General features: G+C 32.9%; 1 long non-coding RNA gene across 1 annotated transcript; it reads left to right on the forward strand.

Moving 5' to 3' along the window:
• Positions 1-3,740: 3,740 nt before the first annotated feature.
• On the forward strand, positions 3,741-5,631 carry LOC129927254 (uncharacterized). Its single transcript, XR_008778891.1, has 2 exons — positions 3,741-3,936; positions 5,479-5,631. It is a non-coding gene; the product is annotated as an uncharacterized LOC129927254 (long non-coding RNA).
• The last annotated feature ends 6,245 nt before the right edge of the window (positions 5,632-11,876 follow it).

An 11,876-nucleotide genomic window follows, 5' to 3' on the forward strand; every position in this document is an offset into this window, starting at 1 on the left:
AGCCTACTAATTGTATTACTATACATACAATAAATAAATAAATAAATATGAATATATTTCATCCTTGGTCACTTCATCCCCAATTAAATATTTTTTCTTATTCATTGTTTAACTGTGCTGTTAAGGCTTTGACTTAAAACCCTCATTTCATCTAGTCTAATATAAAAATATGATTATGTAGAATGCTTTTTGATATTTTTTGACATGTTATTAAGGCGTTTATAGTGTTTCCTCTTCCACTTTGCATTCTTGATGAGAAATCTTGTAATATATTGTAAATCTGGCTGTGTGTTTAGCTATAGCGCTTCTATTGAATGTGGGGGTGTAATATTATCCTATGCATGACATAATGATCAAAGGCCAAGGTGTGGTGGAAGTAGTCGAAATCATTTAAGAGATGAGAACGATTTGAATACTTATGATCATGCCGCTGATAACTCCTGACGACCATCTTTTACATTATTTTATTTTTCAATCGCTCTATCTTGAAAATAGGCGAGTCATTTTTAGCCTTTAAATAAGGTTTTATTTTTTTCAAATAAAGGCATACTTCACCCATCCTCAGGATATCATGTCGCCTATATAAGTTTTGCATTAATTCCTTTTAAACATTAAGATTCTAAATTGTGTTATAGAAAGAGAATTACAAATGCTGTTCATCAATATGAATCAATGGATAGTCTTCTGTATCTATCTTATTGATGTAGATAAACACAAAAAAACACACTTTTTTACATTACCTCCATATTTATACATGCTAAATTTTTTTTAGTTTTTAATGGCATTTAATTTATTATTATCTAATGCATTACACTTTGTGTGATGTAAATAGAAATGAATATCTTAAATATTGCTTAGTTCATGATTTTTACAATGACTATTTGTTAGATCAAATGACCAGATGATGAAAAGAACAGGAAATGAAATGACCGGGGATGAAGTGACCGGGATGAAATATATATATATATATATATATATATATATATATATATATATATATATATATATATATATATATATATATATATATATATATATATATATATATACAGGGCCGCCGCGAGGGTTGTGGCCGCCTGCGTGCGGAATTTTAAAATGCCGCCCTCCCCCCACCCCTTTTTTTTTTCTTGAAAAAATAATTCCAATAAGACTGAGCTGGACACTTTAATTTAAATGTATTTTTTGTAGACCATTCCATTTTTTCCTTTCATATTCGCACCGCTGTTGTACCCCTCTAGTACAACTATAAGCCATGCACTAGGAACAATTTCGGATATATGGGATATATGTGGCTACAGAAAGCTGACATTTAGGTCCTTTGTGATAAACACCAAAAAATGATCTCGTACTGACTACTCAGTTATAGTGTTATACTCCTGTATTTGCGACGATTGTAATTGATGAACTTCTGCTGGTATATTACAATGAACAACGTAACTGAGCATCATCTACATCCAGTTTCTCGATACCTTTGACTGCTCAACTTTGTTACATATTATGGTCTGGACGTGGGTAAGAGAACTTTTTTTTTTTTTTTTTTTAAATTAAAGCATAATTCGAAAAAAAAAAAAAAGCTCGAAATACAAAAGCCAGTGACAGTGAAACTTTTTTAACCTTTCGTAAAAGTAAAAATTATCCCCATTGTATTTTGGCGATGTGTGCATTGCATCCACAATCATCTGACATACGGATTCAGATGACTCATGCTGAATATTTTCATGAGTCTAATACAAAGTATATAATCCAAAGTACAAGTCACTTATACAATGACTTGAAATAAAACATAGAAAGGCAATGATTCTCACATTCCCTGGTGGCAACATTTTCAGAGGAGCGATGTAGGCTTCCACTGTGAGGTCCCTGAGTTTTTTTTAAAGAATCTAATAAAAAAGAAAAGAAACTTAGTCACAATTTTTAGGTTTTATCGTTCATGTCTATGACTCCAACACTGTGTATAGCATCCAAAGTGACGTCATGAAAGTTCACTAAAACGTTTCTGCTCAGGTCGGCAACGTGTCTGAACATTTTTTCGCCTACCCCCCCCCCCCCCCATGTTGTTAGTCGGTTGTTGGCTTGTAGTTCCAAACAGCTAGTACAACTAAACCGATGTAGGCGTTTCATATTTGTCAAATAAATAAACTTTAAATAACTTTAACAATCTTCTTTGTGAACAAAAAACTCAATATAACTGTTATTATTCACGATTTAACTTGAGATGAGATCTAGATCTAAGAGTCATGAAATAAACTGATATAGATCTAATAGTAATGAAATAAACTGGAGATTTAAACAAAAATCCAGCTCACAACAAAAAAAATGTCTTAAGATCGTCTCACATTAGCACTAGGTACTTTAATTTCATCATTGTCACTGCATAACCACCAATCAATCGCTTAACCTCTTCTCACCACCGCTGAGGAAACACACACACTCCATAACACCCCTTTTTGTTTGGACTTTGCGTCCTCCCCCGCCTCATAAGAGGAACTTGCGCCCCCCCCCCCAGTGAAATGTTTTAAAATCGACTTTTTAATTACCGGGTAGGCTATTCGACTCAATACAAATATATTACAAACAACCCGCGTAATCCCAAGCACGCTGCTCTTTTTTTTAAATCTAGTTTTCAAAATAGTTTCTATCTATTATGTACTAATATTGTTTATATTTTCAAAGGATAAAGGAATAATAGGAATTTATATAAAATATTTTTAAGTAATTTGTAAAAATTTAACTAAATAAAAAAAAAAGTAAACTTGGAATAAGATTTGGCCGCCCCCTAAAGTCGCCCGCCTATATATATATATATATATATATATATATATATATATATATATATATATATATATATATATATAATTATATATATATATAAACACAATAATATTATATTTTTTTAAAGGTATATCATGGAAGAGAATGATCAATGTTATGCTTTTTTTTTTCGCTCTGCGGAATCCAATTTTCTATAAGCTCTTCTAGTAGCACAACATAATTTCAATCTAAAGGAAGTATGTAGGCCAATGTAGGCCTGAGTATTATAAGACTGCTTTAAAACGTATTTACTAATAAATAGGCAACTAGATCTATATCTGGCAGTAATATAGGAGAGTTGATACAGGAAAAAAACTGCTACGATTTGATATACATGTACACAGTGTTAAAATTATAGCTCAATTCTTTTTCATTCAGTTGGCAACTGTGGCATGTAATTTAGTGTCCTTGACATTGTCTAAGTTTATAATGAAAATTTCCAATAATAATAATGTTTCGAACTTGGTGTTTACGGAAGCAAACTTCTGTGTCAAGCTATAATTTTTTTAAAACAGTTTCCATTTTTGAAAATTGTTAGTTTGTAGTGACTACGTACTAAAATCTGCAAATATAAATATTGCCCATTAGATTTACGGCACTTTTCCACAAAACCTTGGTAACACGGTCAAAATGGAGTGGGGTTAACTTCCCATGCGTCAATCAATGCAAATCGCTATGTCAAAGCAACACATTCGTTTTAGTCAATTTAAAGACCAACTGAAGAGGTTTTTTTCGAAATTGAGATAGCGATTGATTTAGATAGTAGATAGCATCAAAGTTAGTTCCTAAAAATTTGAGAATTTAGAAAAGCGTATTTATATTAGAAAAAGTAATTTGAAAGTGTAAAAAATAACGAGATTTGAAAATCAGCTTCAATGGCCGAAACCGGAAGTGACGTATTGTAATGGACTGAGAAAATGTAAATAAAAATAGACATGGCTGGATACGTTATTGATAGCGATTCAGATGATAAACTTATCTAAATCTAGCTGTCCAACAATTTTAAATGAGATACTTATCATGGGATGCACCAAAATGCCATGAAGAGAACTCTTCTACTTTTTCAAAATATATTCTAGAGCAGACTATTGAATTAATATAATTATAGATAGATTATAATAATAGGTAAATAGGACTAGTCACTAGATTCTAGATCTAGATCTACTACTCAGATCTAGACTCTAGACCTAGTCTACTCTAGTAGTAGTCTCTAGTATCATCAAGTACTAGTAGATCATCTAGGACTAGGTCTAGGTATACTATACTTAGACTATACTAAGTCTAATAGTTATAACAAAACTAAATGGTTAGATCTATCTATAATCTATTTATTTTCTATATCTCTAAGTCTAATTCTAGCTAGGCCTTCTAACACTTTTACTAGAGTCACTCACTAGATCTAGAGTTTATAAATACTTGACCTGTATTATTGTACTAATTGTAGTAATACTACTAGTAGTACTAGTAATAGTTTATAAACTAGTAGATTTAACTAATTAAGTAGATCTAGAACTAGAGTAATCTAGACTAGCCTCTATGTTAAGTCTAAGCCCAGTCTCCAACATTTTTTGGTAATAGTTTGTAATAGTAAGACCTAGTGAGTAGTGTCCTAGCAATAGCATAAAGATTATTCATAGATATAAATATAATATTATAATAGTCAAGGACTAAACCTAAAGCCTAAGCTAAATCTATATAGTATATATTTATACTCTTTACTAGCCCTTACTATACTTATTAATAAGGCTAAACTTTAGATCTAAAAAAATAATAAGTCATCATTTATATTGGTAATATAAAATACAGATTTTTACTAAACACATGTGACATTTCTTTAAGTCTTAAACTTAAACAGGGCCGGTCCTAACGATTGCAGGGCCCTATGTGAAACTGATTGCGCGGGGCCTAGTCTGGGTGGGAATAAGGATAATAAGTGAAAATTAAGATTTCATATTTTTAAAAAATTCGACTGAATTTTATTAAATCTTTACTAAGTACAAGATTACGATCAAATTAACTTTACTTTACGAACTTTGCAACCTATGGCATATATTAAAATGCCAGTCACTCTATTAAAGTAAATAAAGTATGGAAACTTCTGATTAAAGTGAAAATTTGCCTGATTATTACATTTTAGTACATGAAAGCTGACAATGTCTTATTTCGTTTATCGCGCGTAGGATTAGCGTTTTCGGAATGAATGACACCCACAATTTTGTCTATTTTTCAGGAGATTTTTATGAGATTTCCAGGTTTTATATATACCGATATATATATATATATATATATTGCAATTTAACTATTACACCTAGAATTAGCACGAAGCCTATGAAAGTGCAGGGCCCACTGCGACCGCATAGGTTGCAGTGGCTTAAGACCGGCCCTGGTCTTATATATATATTAGATTGCCTAGACCTAGAGTAGAGTAATTTATTATTATTAAGAACAATAAGAGTTAGATGTTGATGTTAGATCAGATAATCAGTATAACATATATATATATATATATATATATATATATATATATATATATATATATATATATATATATATATATATATATATATATATATATATATATATATATATATAACCACTAGTTCTATATATGTATACATAATTAAGTATAAATGTTAATAAATAAATTTTTAAAAATCTATTTTACAGGAAACATATATGACATGTGGCATACAGACAAGTTTACTAGATGGATCTTTCATCATTTTGGAAATACAATATTCCCTGCGAAACAAATCACAGAAACATTCTACAATCTTATTTTATATAATAAATACCAATAAATGTAAATACAAAATCACATTTTAATAGAGTTCTTCATTATACACACAACATTATTTTAGTATGTTCCTTTTCACTTGCTAGGTTTAGACAAAGTTTCGAATCAGGATTTAATATTATTAAGTCATAGCCCAAAACTCTAGCAGGATGTTAGTTAATGGCAGTGGTCAATGTTTGAACCTGAGACCACAGAGAAGACAGTTCGGAATGCAAACCACACAACTTTCTGCGTTTCGAAACCTATTCAAATTTTGATCATTTTTATGTTAATGCAGATCTGAATGTCCATTGCAATGATGACTTGATCCGTAAAGGGGTTACATTTTTTAAAAATAAGTTGGATCTCATTCTTCGAATGATGCTATTTATTAGAAACTTGGAATACATATTAGTGGCCAAAAGAAAATCCACTGATGAGGGAAGACGTAGACGTCGTAAAGAACATTTAAATTGACCACCAGCTGAATATGGTTATGTCTTCGCTGGACGCGGCAAAATATCTAGTTTGCAGCTGGGGCTGCGTAGCCATGGAAAATACTGCATTTCTCATTAATCTTTCGACTCGACTGCCAGCCTTATTTATTAAACACTTTAAATTATGAATAGCTCTGCATTTTTTAATAACAATAAAAAAATATATATATATTCAGTGATTAACTGGCAATAATTGGGTTACTAAAATTTAATAAAATGAGTTGCATAATTACATCAACAGTAGCCTATATGCATTACTTAACATTATATTGATACTATAATTTATTTTCCACTTCCCTGACTTCCCAGAGAAAAGAAAAAAACGACAACTCCTTCTCCAGTAGGATAATCTCTTTCATTTATAGTCTAAACACAATTTAAAACTTTGTTACCTACAGTTACAGATTAACTTGCTAACTTAACTATCTAATAATCTAATGATTCTATTCCAATCAACAAATGAGTCAAGCGTGAGATATATATTTATAGAACTATGTAAGTATAAAGGCCCGAATATACGGTACTAATATATTTAAATAAGAGTGTAATAAAATCCATATTTCGTATATTAATAATATTATAGAATTGGTAGATCTAGGTCTAATTTTTGCCTTATAGATTAGTTTTTAGAAATTTAGATCTAGTACTTTTTTTACTAGTAGATCTAAATCAGACTACTTTTAGGTCTAAATTGAGGTTTAAGTTAAAGCTATGTGCCTAGTGTTGTACAGGGTTGTGACTCTAGATTCAAACTAAATATAATCGTATACTACAATAACTACATTGAATGAGCTCAACATTCACATTGTAATAATTGTTTTTTTCCCATATTGGGCCTATTTAGGGACGACTATAGGTTGATAATCACTAAGTGTATAGATAGAGTATATAATTTTAAACTTTGTTTTTCTAGATCTAGGCCCAGCACCTCGATCGGATCAGTCTAAATAGATAGGTCTTATCTCTAAATATCCAATACTACTATTACTAGATCTAGATCTAGACTTCATCACTTCATCTAATTGGATTTAGATCTAAATTTAGGTCTACTTCGTACATCATTAATGATCTGAGAAAAGAACTCTGCTCTTGATCAAAAGCAGTACATCTAGAACTAGAATAAGCCTGAAGCAGTAACATAAGCCATAAATTGCGTAACTTGACTAAAACGAAACATGTGAACTGAGGCTCGCGGTACTGCGTGGGGTGAAACGCTGTTCGCTTGACTAGATCAAGAATAAGCAGACAAACAGTAGATCTAACATGCAAAGCCATAAATTGCGTGATTTGACCTAATTTCCCCAAATCTAACATCCACTTTTTATAAATTGGCGTGTTTTAGTCGCCTTTGTTTTTAGAAACTAGCATTCCTGTAAAAAGGAATAGGGAAATACGCTAAGCCATAAACTGAAAAATTTGACCTAATTTCCCTTAAACTACGTCATCGACCTTGGTTGTCTGGGAAATACTGATCTCGAATGGCTTCGAGATTGTGAAATTTAATAGTCCCTAAAACTCACATTAAATTGCTTATATCTAAATAATTACAAAGAATATATGTCTAAAATTTCGTATGTATGTTTTTTTAAGCATTATGAATCTAAAAAAAAGTATAACACCGGTTTCCGCGTCTGACCCCAAAACCTCTTCAGTTGGTCTTTAAATCTTGTGTGTAGAGTATTGCTACTATTGCTTTCGTCCTCCGTTAAGAACAGATATCTATTTATATTTGTTGAAAAATAAAATATAGATCGAGCTATGTAGATCTAATAGGGACTTTCATGATTAGATTAGATAAAAGAGTTACGATTCTTGTCCTTGATCTGGTTGAGTTGATTTTTGAGCACTAGACGTACACGTATAAGACCTATTCTAGAGTCTAGATCTAGTTTTAGGCAGAGTAGACTATCCCCTAGATCTAGACATGTAGATCTGTGTAGGCCTATCTGTTTAGTGGCAGTATATATAGATAGATATAGTTTACATATATTGTCAAGTAGTTCAGGTGGCGTCTACAGTAATCGTAATGAATACATTCAAGTATTTCTCGTACGGCAGTAATTTGCTCAGGGAGAGGATTCTAGTCAACAATCCCTCCGCAGTGTTTTATGGCATTGGAAAATTAATTGTAAGTAGGTCATGTTTATATTTATATAGATCTATTTTTATCTATTTACCAAGCGCATTGCTAGCGTTGGTCAACTTGTTCTACAGTTTTAATGCCCGTGTGCTGTTTGATTCATACAGGCCTATTCTATTCTTTCTTTTTTTTTAAATTCTATTTTTGTAGACTTTTTTTTTTTTATTGTAATAGAGTGAAGTTACTTGGCCTACTTTCGATTAGGGTTACACAGATTGTATAGAATCTAGATCTAATCTAGATATAATAATAATAATAATCTTTATTATCCGTAAGGAAATTTGTCTTACAATTTGTGCATTACACATAGGGGCCTATAGATAGATCTAGATCTAAATCTTTTTTTTTATATTAGCAGAGCTGGCATTAGGCTTAGGCTAATTTGAGGCTCTCTACTCGGCGAAGTGAGTTAATTGGGTGGCCCCAAATGAAATAGATTTTTTTTTTCATTTTTTTTTATAAACCAACCTGAGGCTGATCTGTATCTAAAGTCTAAATCAACTAGATCTAGAGTCTAGATCTAATAACTGAAAATTTCCATAGCGTTCAGTATGCGTCTCAAACATATTCATCCAAAAAAATTGTATGCCTTGATGGTAGCAAAGTCTCGAATAAAATGTGAATAATACAGAGATTAAGCAGTGATGCCCAAAATACGGCCCGCGGGCAGCATCCGCCTTGCGACGTGATTTCATCCGGCCCGCCGAAACGTAGTTAAGGAAAAAGTGTAGAAAATTCCCCACCATCTTTTTTTTTTTTTTTTTAAATGGTTGAAAAAGGGCCCTGACTTTTTCACTAATGGATTGGTACCATGACATTTAATATTTGTGTGTTTACGAAATGGGGTAGCCGAAGAAACTACAAAGGACTGTGAATTTAGTGAATGTAGCCTATCTTTTGTTGTTTGTGAAACATGATAATAAGCCAATACATATTTGTTTTAGAATGAAAAAAAGTTTGTTTAAAAAAACATATAATATAAGCAACATAAAAAAAAATGTGGTGTCATTCTTGGTTTGAGCCACGAATAAAAATATTGTTAAACTAGGCCTAGAAATTGGAGGATCGATGGAATATTTACCCAAAAAAGAAAAAAAAAAGACAAGAAAATTATTGTTAGACTAGGCCTAGAAATTGGAGGATCGATGGAATATTTACTAAAAAAAAAAGAAAAGAAAATTAATCGTTGGTAAAGTTATCTACAATATTGCTCACATTTTAAATAGAGGAATGAAGCGATTTTCCGACGCATAAAAAAAAAGATAACTTCCAATATTCCATTAATTAATGTAAGTACTAAATCCATAAGTTTCTAATACAATTATTTCAGGCCAATCTCATATCGTTTTTGTACATTTTCGGTCATGTGGCCCGCGACACGAGTGTCGGAAATTAAAATGGCCCGCAGGTCGAATTAGGTTGGGCATCACTGGATTAAAGAATATATTGTTTATTTATATTATTGCCAAACTGTTCAAGCATTGTTGCGTCATATGGTCGTCCTCATAGATCGAGTTATTGAATACTTCAGACTTGGTAAAAACTGATTTCACCGGATGCAACATTTATTGGAGCTGTCAATGATAGGCCTACAATGTCAGTGGCGCAGCTAGCCATGTGCTATGAGTGGTGCGGGCCGCACGGGGTATCAAGTGGTGAGGGGCATCAAACTAGGATACATTTTCCCAATAAAATCAACGGATTGTACATACATGAACAAAGACTACCTACTGAATTTGAAATTTTTACTAGAAATTAATTTACTCTGCGTCTTTTGTAAATTCCCTGTTCTTTCTTAAATTAGACGTAAGCTTGTTAATCAGGTTGAATCAAGTTGACTAGATTTGTTTAAATCTCTGAAAGTAACGCACTTTTACACGACCACTTTCTTCTGGGGCACATTTTGTTACTCCATTGTTCAATACGCTGGTTTCATCTAGATCTAGAGCTTATAAATAAATGTCTTAGACTTTAAAATAACAGAATCTGGCACTAAATGGGCATCGCGAACAAGTTGAAGAATAACTAAGACAAAATCTAGGTCGTTTCTAGGGGATTTGTGAAATTACTATCCAAGTACGACCCAATCCTGAGAGAACATGAATCAGATGTCTTTAAGGTCCGAGAACGACCGGTTACCTATTATGGACCTCTTGACCAGGAAACGGTTTTTATCCGTGGCTAGGATGAGAAATTAGTTACAGACCAAGCAGGTACATGTCTCCACAAATACAAAAGGAACCTATTGTAATATTGGGTGATAATGAGACAAATATTTTTCGATTTTTTTTGTACCGTTCACCTGACATCACAAAACTGGATCAATTTTTTCAAATGTTGAAGTTATGTTGTCATACATACTGATGGGGTACTAATTTTGTAGTCTTTCATTGACATCTTAATTCATTATCTGCTCGAACCATTCTCTGAGTTTGGCTGGAATTCGGTCTAAAGTTGAAATCTATTCAGTAACATTTTTGGGTACACTCGACCGTTTACACACCTTTTTATCGACTTCAGCACACCGCTAGGACGTCCTCAACAAAATAACTGAAACTAGCCTTAAGCGCTTGGTTAAAACACGCTGGAGCGCCAGAGTGGAGAAGTCGTTAAGATAGCTATGGATTCCTTTTAAAAAACTATAGAAACTCTAGACATTGACTAGAACAGATGAAAACTCATCTACTAGGTCAGAAGCAGGCAGATTGTTAGTTGCTATGCAGTCTTCATTTTTTCATCTACCTTGGGTTTTCGGCCCCTACATTTTTTTTAGGAGGGGAGGCATCACAAGGAACTACCGCACTGGGCATCATATACCCTAGCTACGCCACTGCAGGCCTATATTAGATGCAGGGCTGTAGCAACATTAAGAGCAGCAGTGTTTAAACCATGATGATAAATAAAACAAGTCTTCTAACATGGGTATAATAGTCTAACAAGCGGGTCTAACATTTGGGAATAAAACTAGAGTCATAGATTTAGAGCTTTGCTAATAGACATAGAGCCATATGCTATGTTTGAGATTTAACGCTCATTTCGTTATTAATGGCACACATGTCAAATAGTCTCTGACAACCATTCCAACTCCTGGCCTACACTTGTGATTCAGAAACTCTCAGGAGATGGGGTGAAGGCGAGGAACTGAGGGCGCCTAAACCAGCAAGCTTCGGCTGGAAGGGCTCGTTAACCTTGATTGGCTACCCATCTAGGAGAAGGAAAACTTTGAATCCAAACCTCCGTAGCGTAGCCAAAGGGGTTTTGAGTTTAAACCCCTCTTCAGCTGGATTTGAAGCTAAAAATATCTCTTCAATATAAAAAAAAAGCAAATTACGCACTCAAAATGCTATGAGCATATCCAAATGGGTTTTAGTTTAAACCCCCCTGCAGCGGGGTTTGAAGCTAAAAAATAAATCTTCAAAATAAAAAAAAAACAAATTTCGCAATCAAAATGCTATGAGCGTAGCCAAGCCTATTGGGTGTTTTGAGTTTAAATTTCCCTTCCGAGGGGTTTGATGCTAAAAAATACCTCTTCAATATAAAAAGAAAAGCAAATTACACACTAAAATTCTTTGAGCGTAGCCAAGCCAATGGGGGGTTTTGAGTTTCAACCCCTCTCCTTCAGATGACTTTTTTAAAAGTTTAAAACCCCTCA

This window comes from Biomphalaria glabrata, chromosome 7, assembly GCF_947242115.1.
Source record: "Biomphalaria glabrata chromosome 7, xgBioGlab47.1, whole genome shotgun sequence".
In the NCBI taxonomy this organism is placed as follows: domain Eukaryota; kingdom Metazoa; phylum Mollusca; class Gastropoda; family Planorbidae; genus Biomphalaria; species Biomphalaria glabrata.